Raw genomic sequence first — 10,219 nt, 5'->3', positions numbered from 1 at the left:
TTTTATAGCTACATTAATTCAACAAATATTTACAGAGCACCAACCATCTGCCAGGAACTATGCTAAGCGTTTTAGAGCTTCACATTTTAATTAGGTGGGAGACAAGAAAAGAGCGATTAAATACATCAACAAGATAGTCCCCAGAATATGGTATACACCTAAAAGAAGTGAGTATGCACACAGAATGCGCTCCACGTGCCACTTTAGACTGGGTGCTGGGAGATGCGTTTTGGGGGGGAGGTGACACTTGGAGCTGGATCTTTGCAATGGGTATTGGTTAAAGTCCACAGCTGCCTAATACTGTTTGAATGCCCATCTAATGTTTGCAGAATTTCTTTCTGTATCCTCTCATTCAAAGTAAAAGTAAAACCTTCCTCTCCCAGCCTCTTTGGGACCTTGGTGTAGGCAGGTGCCATAAACGTCCCTGACCCAATGCACCTGCTGGAGATTATGCCTCAGAAAAGAGTCTTGAGAAGAAGGTGATACCCTAAAGCATTGCAGGAAAGCTGGTGAATCCTGCTGAGAGAAAACAGAAAGATGGTGCAGGGGGAACACACCTCACCCAGCATCATGGTGGAGGCTGTGCCCTATGCTTCATGGTGGCACCAGATTCCCACTGGACCAATGTCATTGTCAGTGTCTATGACATTGTTCAAACTGCTCCCTGGACCATCTGCAAATTCTGGGAGCCTCTAACAGGATCTAATAAATTACTTTCTTGTTCCAACTAGCTCCAGTGAGTTCTGCAATTTAGAACCCCGATGGGTATAGTAATTGATTCCAGGAGTGTCTGTGGTCAACAGGCCTTCGAGGAAATGGAATGCAAAGATTTTTGGGCTAGGCTGACTGCTTCTGAGCTGAAGAGCTTAAAAGAAAGAAAACAATTTTCAAAGTCTTTATTTGTCAGCCCAAGGCAGGGTCAGAAAACCAGGGACTTTCTTTGATTTCTATGGCTGTGCTAAAAGAATCACTTGTCTTTGCTGCAGACACAAAGCTGAAGTAGCCAAAATCAAAGTCACGGTTTAAGTCTGAGGTTGCCAAAGTCCAGTGAAGTCACAGCATTGCCTGATTTCATCATATTAAGGCATCAAAGAGAAATGACTAGATCTTGAACATGGGAACTGGGACACCACAGGAGGATGTGCAGGCGGGTACCCCAAGTCCCCAAAGACGTAAGGATCTCTGCTTCTGTTTACTCTCCATGTGAGAAAAGCACTTCATTTGGGATTTGAAAGTTTGCCAGGGCATTGACCTCTATACTCTCTTCTTCCACATTAGCAGTTTAGCCAAGGAAGTTTGTAATTTTTTTCAATTGTATCCATAATGATGACCTCAGAACCTTGAATTAAAAGACTTGCATTATTCATAAAATTAAACATGTCTGCCATGTGAGCTAAACCAGAGGTAAAATCCTTTATTTCAAAGTGTTTCAAGAGGTTTTTATTTTCCTCTTAGAAAATGCAAAAGTTCTACCCTTAGTCCAATCAAGCACTTCAAGACTTGTGCACTTGAAGTCCAGCACAATTTGTCACCGAGGAAGGTCATAAGTATTTTCATATCCCATTACAATGGCTGCATCTACCTTGAAATAATGTCTACGCTCATCAGTATGTCAAATCGCATCAGTGTTTAGAGCTGCTCTGAGGTCACACACGTTCATAGCTCACCCCTCTACAGACGCTTTGTGGCCAGATGGAAACTGGCAAAAGATTCTGTGTCTACTGAGCATTCCACCATGAAATGGTGAGAGGGCTTGAACTTCCACATTGGAGACCCTAACATCTATGTTGATTTTCAATTCTTCCTACTTACAATTATTTGTTGACAAATATATGACTTGGGAGTGTGCACCAAACAAGTTTAAATACCTCATGGTTGAGATAAATGCTGAAGTGCATTATTTAAAATAGTTTTATTGCTACCAGATTACTTAATGAGTATAGGCTATGCCCAGTGTGACGTAAAAGTAGTAAGGCGTCTTTTCCAATTTGATTTCTCTTCGTATCTCTTCTTTGTCTACTCTTTGTGTTATGAAATAAAAGCATCTACATGCACTGTATGATAGAAATGATATTTGTGTTATTATTCTGGGAAAATATCATGCAATTAAAGAATAGCTTTGCAAGAAAACTGTGAAAGCTATCAGAAACAAAAAATTACTACATTACAAAGGCAAAAACCTAAAAACAAAAGCGAACAGCTCTCTACTTGACTGCAGCTGAATTCCAGAAACGGCACAGATTCTGAACTAATACTGTAATCTGTACGTCTACGTAAGGATTAAAAGCCATTCAATGAATTCAAATTTGGGGTACATCGTAAAATCTGCTGTTTATTTTTTACATAAATTTCTTGAACTTCCTACACACTAACTACTTAGTCATAAAAATCACATGCTTCTGTGCAGATGAAACAAATGAAAAATACAAAGAAAAACGAGTTTCAAAATGTCATTTGAGTTGGCATTATTTTAGAACGATTTCTTATTTATTTTTGCATACCCAACTTAAGTTGAAGCGTCAAAGAAAAAGAAGGGTGATGACCCAGGTAAACATGATTTCACTTGGGTTGCTGATGGAACACAAAAGCCAATGTTTTTTGGGCTAAAGAGTCTTGTCAAAGTGTGAATCCAGAAAACTAAGAAAGCACTTCACTTATGTCCATTCTAAAAATGCATATAAATAAGATATTTTAAGATGTAAGAAGTGGTGGAGTGAGGGACTATGAATTCAAAAGGACAGAAGACTTCCCTAAACATTGAATTTGCTGTTTTTTCTTGACACAGTCTGTAACGTTGCCAAACACAGGAAGCCCCACCCTATGGGAGAGACTTAAGCAAAGCCTTGTGTTACAGTTAGTCAAGCCAGTTTGTGGAACAGAGCAGAGGAAGAACTGGAAGAGATTGTCTTGTCTAATGACACGTTCTGGAATTGTTGACATTGCCTTTCATGTTCTGAAGCGAGTCATCAAGTAATTGACAGCCCTCCTTGTTCCCTTTCAGGATGCAAGTGGTTGGAACTACACATACCCTTTTATGTAATCACCTCCCTTTTTTATATTCACCATTTACGTGCTCATGTCATCAAAGAAAATCTCTTATTTTTGTGAGCTCCTTTTGAAATAACAAAGATTGCCAATGTTGTGGAAATGGTAATTTTTGTCCTTTTTTGCCAAACCACTTTCACTGAAAGTAGCAGCTTTTTCCTCTGTACAGATGGGGCCCCTCTGATGCTTGTGAGACATCTGGTTTTGCTACTTGAAGGGAAAAGGCAGTTCTACGCATCTTCACCAAGCGTGGACAGGCCAAGACGCTTCCCAGATCCCTGAAGGAAGTTTGGTCGACAGCCATAAAGTCGTGATTCCTTGGTTATAAACATCTAGAGATGAATCAGACACTTTAGGAAGAGGAAAATCTACGTGAAGGGGTAAGAAAGCTGCACAGCCAGGCTTGAGCAGAACTGAAGGGAAGAGGCAGGTCAAATTCTTGGTGTAGGGATACCCACCAGTGGTGCCCAGGCCACAAAGCTCTTGAGTCAGCTGCAGAAATCATCCCTGGCTCACCCTCTGATTTTGTGTTGCTACTTTGGGAATATCTATTTGTCACCCTCGGGTCACTTGATTTCACTTCAGCTGCCAAGAGTTGGAGAGAGAGAATAATTGCTTCTCTCCAGTTTTCCAGGTAAGAGAACAGGTTCATTTTTTAAAAATAGGCTGCTAAGCAGAAGTGAGCACAGCATAACCAATAACCAATAACCCTGAGCTCTTGCCTGTCAAAATTTTACAGTGGTCTCACATGATGAAGTTCACCCTTCAGACAACAGCCTAAACTTGTGTATTGCTACCGAACCTGGGTCAATTAGGAATAACCACATCTAGAATGTGTGTGTGTGCATGAGCGCCGTGTGTGTGTGTGTGTGTGTGTGTGTGTGTGTGTGTGTGTGAGAGAGAGAGAGAGAGAGAGAGAGAGAACCATTGGCCGCATACCCATTATCTTAACCTTACCCATAAGCAGGAGTAATAATTAATGTTAGCCATATTATCAGCCATCGCAGTGAATGTGTGTTTTATTTTGAAGCATGATATTTTTCTTTCTTGTTCTCAGACCAAAGAAATCATGTTCCTGAGGGAAAAAGAAAAACAAACTTCTTTGGGGAGAGATCATGGAGAGGGTAATTGGCTGCAGAAAGAATCAACAAATTTCTACTTCAGTCAATAAGCTAATTAAATTAAAATTTTTTTGAGGGCTCATGTGTACCCAAGTCATAGTTGGATAACTTGTCAGCACCACTTACTTCCAGGATAGTGAAGCCAGGTCCCCAGTGTTTGAAAAAAGAAAAAAAAAATAGGATCCAAGAATTATCAAAGTCAAATCCAATTACAAAATAAAGGACCTCTGATGATTGCACTATTGACGAACAGATTGAGGCAAGAAGGATGCAGGGGGAGAAAGAAGAGGAGGGGAGGTGATGAGGGCGAGATGGGCAGGTTTGGATGAGAGTTCTGAGGAGCTGCCGTTAAGGGCTTCCACAGCCTCAGTACCTCCCATTCCCACATCAGTTTCACAGTGGGACCTTGGGAGTGATCTCAGCTAACACTGCTGCTTTCCAGATGCAGCAGTGAGCAGAGAAGAGCGAGTGATGTGGGATCACCTGGAGTGACAGGGCCAGGAGGTCAAGGTCTAACAGGTAGTGGAGGTGAAGCCCTGCATTCCAATTGATGAGCCTCCCGAGGGCCTAGCACGTGGGCACACGGGGGCAGGGCACAGGGCACAGGTGGGCATTCATGCATGTGGCACCCATCCAATTAGTCTCAACTATGGAATGAAGGTCAAAGCCACCTCTGGATACTGCAGCTAAGAGCACTACACTCTTTGCATTTTGCGCCAAGTTGTCCATAAGCAAAACCCCTTTTCCTTTTGAGAAGCAGGAAAACAGAGAACTATAAACTAGCTCTAGTTTTGCAGAGAGAAAAGATAATCCACCTTTGATGAGACCCAATTGAGCCAAAGAGGACCTGATCGATAAATCTGAAATCTGAAGAATCCTCAAATGAGGAACTTTATTTACCTCCTCACTCTGCTTTTTGGATCTTATTATTTGTCATTCTCATGATATTTAGCAATGATGTACCTTAATGTTCTATCTGGAAATACCCATCCTTTCATTCTAGGGTATTTATAAAAAAACTTATTGCAGGCCGGGCGAGGTGGCTCACTCCTGTCATCCTTAGTACTCTGAGAGGCCGAGGCAGGTGGATTGCCTGAGCTTAGGAGTTCAAGACCAGCCTGAGCATGAATGACACCCCATCTCTAAAAATAGCCTGGTGCTGTGGCAGGTGCCTGTAATCCCAGCTATTCGGGAGGCTGAGGCAAGAGAATCACTTGAGCCCAAGAGTTTAAGGTTGCCATGAGCTATGATGTCACAGCACTCTACTGAGGGTGACAAAGTGAGACTGTGACTCAAGATCACGTGCTCCATTCTGTTTTGTCTTTTCTCTTTCTGGAACTCCTACAGTTGAGCTGTTGGGACCTCCTAGACAAATCCTCTACTTGTCCTATTTTCATGTTTTCTGTCTTCCATGTCTGACTTTTTCTTCTACTTCCTGATATATTTCTGCAAATCTATTTCCAATCTTCTCTCTTGAGGTTCTCCTTTTTGGCTGTCACATTTCTTTGAAATTTCCAAGAACTTTATTTCCTATCCATCTATCTGTCTATCTGTCTATCTGTCTATCTATCATCTGTCTATCTCTATTTCTATCACTATCTATCTATCCACTGACATATCTATGAATGACATTCTACCCCTGATTCAATGATGCAGCATCTTTTCTTGTCATTTGGAGGGTATTTGTAATTGTTTTAAAGCTTTCATCCCCTTAGATAATCTCTTATCCTTCTACACTGATTTTTTCTGTAGATTTGTTTTCTTCTTATTATTTTCCCAGCAGCTTGGTGATAAAAGTGGATATACTTTTAAAAACTGCAGTAAAGTTTGACTGCGTGGATAACACCTGTGTGCTTCACAGTGGAGTGGCGTGGCTAAGCCTTTTGTTGTAGAATGCTTATTTGCTGCCCTTGCTTAGTTTATGGCATTTCCATCACCAGATTTCTGGGGAAAAAAATCTGTCAACATCCTACCTGAATGATAAAAACTTAACTTTATTGATCTGAGAACCAAGCTACAGAAGAAACCTGGAGGTCTCATTGAGTAAAATATTCTGTGTAATCATTATTCTTAGTAAAGCATCAAAGTAAAGCACAAATCCTATGTACTCAATTTTAATATGAGGACCATTAATGACAATTAAGGATGCAGTGGGGGTGGGGGAAGGGGAGAGCAGAGAGAGAAGGAAGGAGGGAGAGGTGGGGAAAAGAAGAGCAGAGCGAGGGAAGGAGGGAGGGGGTGGGGCCTTGGTGTGTGCCACACCTTTTGGGGGCAAGACACGATTGTATGAGGGACTTTATCTAACAAATGCAATCAGTGTAAACTGGTTTCTTGTACCCTCAATGAATCCCCAACAGTAAAAAAAAATAACGCACACACAAAAAAGAATCTTATTACAATATGTCAAAAAAACAAAAGATTCTGGGCGGCGCCTGTGGCTCAGTGAGTAGGGCGCCGGCCCCATATGCCGAGGGTGGCGGGTTCAAACCCAGACCCGGCCAAACTGCAATCAAAAAATAGCCGGGTGCTGTGGTGGGCACCTGTAGTCCCAGCTACTCGGGAGGCTGAGACAAGAGAATCGCTTAAGCCCAGGAGCTGGAGGTTGCTGTGAGCTGTGTGAGGCCATGGCACTCTACCGAGGGCCATAAAGTGAGACTCTGTCTCTACAAAAAAAAAAAAAAAAAAAGATTCTGTGTAATGTCCCAGGTCAATTTCTCTTCCCTCCCCTGCTGTGATTATAGCCCTCTCCCCTAATAGGCTCTTTCCAAAGAATAAATATCATTTTTTTTCTGGAGTGTAGAAGATTCTTAAACAGACTTTCAAGCATTTCTCTTGTTTTTGGATACTACTCCCTCTTCAAGGGACCCTAGCGTCCTGATGTTTGGGGGCTTCTGGATGAGCATTGAGTTGGTTCTCCACTTTTCCTCCTGCCAACCTGGGCATTCAACTTTGTCAGGTCTAATTACTCAACCACCATTTTCCTTCTGCTCTTCATTTTCCAATTTTTTTCTTATCCAATTAGTCTTCTTGCCTAATCATTTTATCATTCAGGTAGAATGTTGAAAGACTTTTTTCATTATGTGGTTTTACACCTTTTGTCATAAATAAAATCCCCTTTTTTCATTTTCTATTTTTGGAAGGTGCACAGATAAAGGTTCAAGTCCAATCTGCAAATCTTTAACTGGCATTTCCATCATCAGTTTCTAAAGTACAATTTTCTTTCTTTTCTTGCTTTATTTTCTTCAGCCAGATTAAGACCTTTTTGTTTGACATTTTTGCTCAAGTAACTAATAAATGTTTTCTTTTGTTTAAAATTTCTGTTTATTCTTTTAAGCAATTGCTGCCTCATGTTTTAGCTACTACCATCGCAACTCAAGAATGCGTTTTCTAAACCTGAACAAAATCAAAAATTATTTCAACTCTTGGAATTTTCACGTCTCTGGATGTTCTGAAAATTACACCAACTTCTTTTCATATATTATCTTATTTTGGAGAGTTTCACTAAGCTATGATGTAAACACTAAAAATGCAAATAGTTTTGGAAAGTAATGATGATATTGAAAAGAAATTGACCTGTGATAGGATCCCTTATCTCTAAGAAAGTCCTGCTCACTAACAGGACAACTTTCTGCTCTAATTGACCAAAGAACTTGATGATCGTGACTAATAAAATTGGAAGACGCTGTATTTTTATATTTCTTCTGTAATAATTTTATGGATGTTCCCACAGTACCATTTTTATCTAATATTTAAAAGAAGACTAATGTGAAAAGGATGCAATAGCTAGGTGGAACAAAATGTTCTAAACCGTCCCTGGCATCACTAAATCAGCACAGTTCATTATCTTTACTTTAGAGCTACTCACATTTTTATGGAATACCACTTGTCACATAAAAATTATATGATGAACAAAGATTTCCTTAAAAACAACTCTCAATATTTATAAATTCAAAGCACACTTTTTCTAGGGTGGAAAACCCTTTGATCCAGCAGGAAGATAATTAGTCTAAGAGCTGAAATGTATAACCATTATATAATGAGGGAAAAAAAACATTTGTGCTTTTCTGGCTAATGGAACAAGTTTCATTCTGCTGAACTTGGCCTCAATTAAATTATTTGAATTCCTAGGAATGGTGGATATCTCATCTCTTAGTATTCACAGAGTCAAAAATCTGTTATGACAGCACTTATGTTTTAGAAAGCATTGTCAATTTATGCTCTGAGCTATTCTCTGCTTTGGGCATATCTCATTGAAAGACACTGTTAAGAAACAGAAAATTGAAAGACAGACCCAAGCATGGAAAAAATAACAGCTTATAGCTCCAGAGTGGGTTAGAAACTCAAAGGAGTAGTCAGGGATGAATCTGTGAGCTTCAAAGACTTAGCCTCAAAGAAAACAGAAGGGACTCAGAATTCCTCTCTTACAGAGTCAAGATCATAAAAAGACTCCTTAAGTGGCCACCGTGCTGAATCAACCCTTGACTAAAGGTAATTACAAAAGTTGCTGCCCACCCCTGCTTGGGATTGGAGTGGGAGTGAAGCAACGTAACAAGGCGGGTGGAAGGACATTGGGAATGTCTGAGCCTAGTGATAAGATCTGCAGCACCTCTGATGTTGCTACAGGGTAGGGTTCCAGATCACTTCCCAAATAAATCTGGTAGTTTTGGAATGGGTTCCTGAGAGGATGGGTGAAGGCAAGCGTACAGGGAGAGAAAGAGAGAGAGGAAGAGAAAACATAAAGAGAAGGATGAGAGGAGGAGAAGAACGAGAAGAGTGAGCAGGGGGAGGAAAAGGGAAGGGAGAGGAGATGGGGAGAGGAAGGGAGAGACAGAGGAAGAACTTTACTCGAAATGAGCTTGCTAGTGAGAATGAACAAAGAAATATAACAGTAAGAAAAATGACCCCCCCCAAAAAACTTCAAAAGCAGAAATTAAATTCTTCCAGATAAGTCTAAATAATGTAGAACCTACCAAATGGTCTAAAATAAGTAAACTTGGTTTCTTAAAAAAACAAACAAAATGTAAGACTAAGATCCATAGGAAAGAATAAGACAATATTTAAAGGAGGTAGAAATAAAATAAGAAATAGTGAATAGGATACACTGATTAGAAAACTTGAAATTAAAATATTGCCATTAAATTTTAAAAAAATCAATGGCTAGGTATGAAACTATAATGGCGGATACACAGCATTATGACCCCTATCGTGAGCATCATAGCCTTTACATTTATTTCCAAGTTCTTAATTTTGAATCATTTGTTGGTTTGCTGGATTTTGTCTCCCTGCGATATTTTTTAAAGGAAAGATTCATGTAGTGCTCTATTTCTTAAATTCTTGCATGCCTGAGAAGTCCAGTCCAGAAGTCCATAGGATAACTGAGCTCAATATAAAATTCTGGGGTTATATGCTCTCTCCTTCCTAACTTTTCGGTTGTTCCAGTGTCTTCTGCCATTGGGTGTCCACTGTCACTCACCCTGAGGCCAAATTGGTATTCACTTCTTAAACATGGTTTATCCTTTTACACTGGACGTTCATAAAATTCTTCCATCATTCTTGAGGTCCAGAAGCAGGACCAAGGTATAGATTGGTGCAGTATCAGTTCTGTTTACATTTTTCCTGAGACTTGAGCAAATTTTAGTTAAAGCAATTAATCTTTTCAATCTTGTTGTGTTCTGAGCTTCACATTTTAATTCTATTTTGCTCCTTAACATGTGGCTTTAATTTACATAATGTTTTGTTTTTCTCTTTCATTTCTTTTCTTAACTCTGCCAAGCTCACTTCTCATTGTCTTTTGTGTGTGTACCACATTTCTCTTGATGTCTTATAACTTGTTTCCATGAGGCCACACTTCTTCAATTCCCCTTGAATTATTGATATAACTGATCCTTTTCAAGTTTCCTTTCAATACTTACCGTTTGAATTGAACTCTTTATAATATTAATTTTCTAGCTTTTAAAAAAAATTGTATTTGCCTATCCTCATTGTTTTTTTAACTATTTTGCAATACTTGTTTTTAGGAGAATTTCTCCTAATGAATATTATATTTAAATTTG

Source organism: Nycticebus coucang, chromosome 24 (genome assembly GCF_027406575.1).
Source record: "Nycticebus coucang isolate mNycCou1 chromosome 24, mNycCou1.pri, whole genome shotgun sequence".
Lineage (NCBI taxonomy): Eukaryota > Metazoa > Chordata > Mammalia > Primates > Lorisidae > Nycticebus > Nycticebus coucang.
This window is presented reverse-complemented; position numbering follows the sequence as displayed.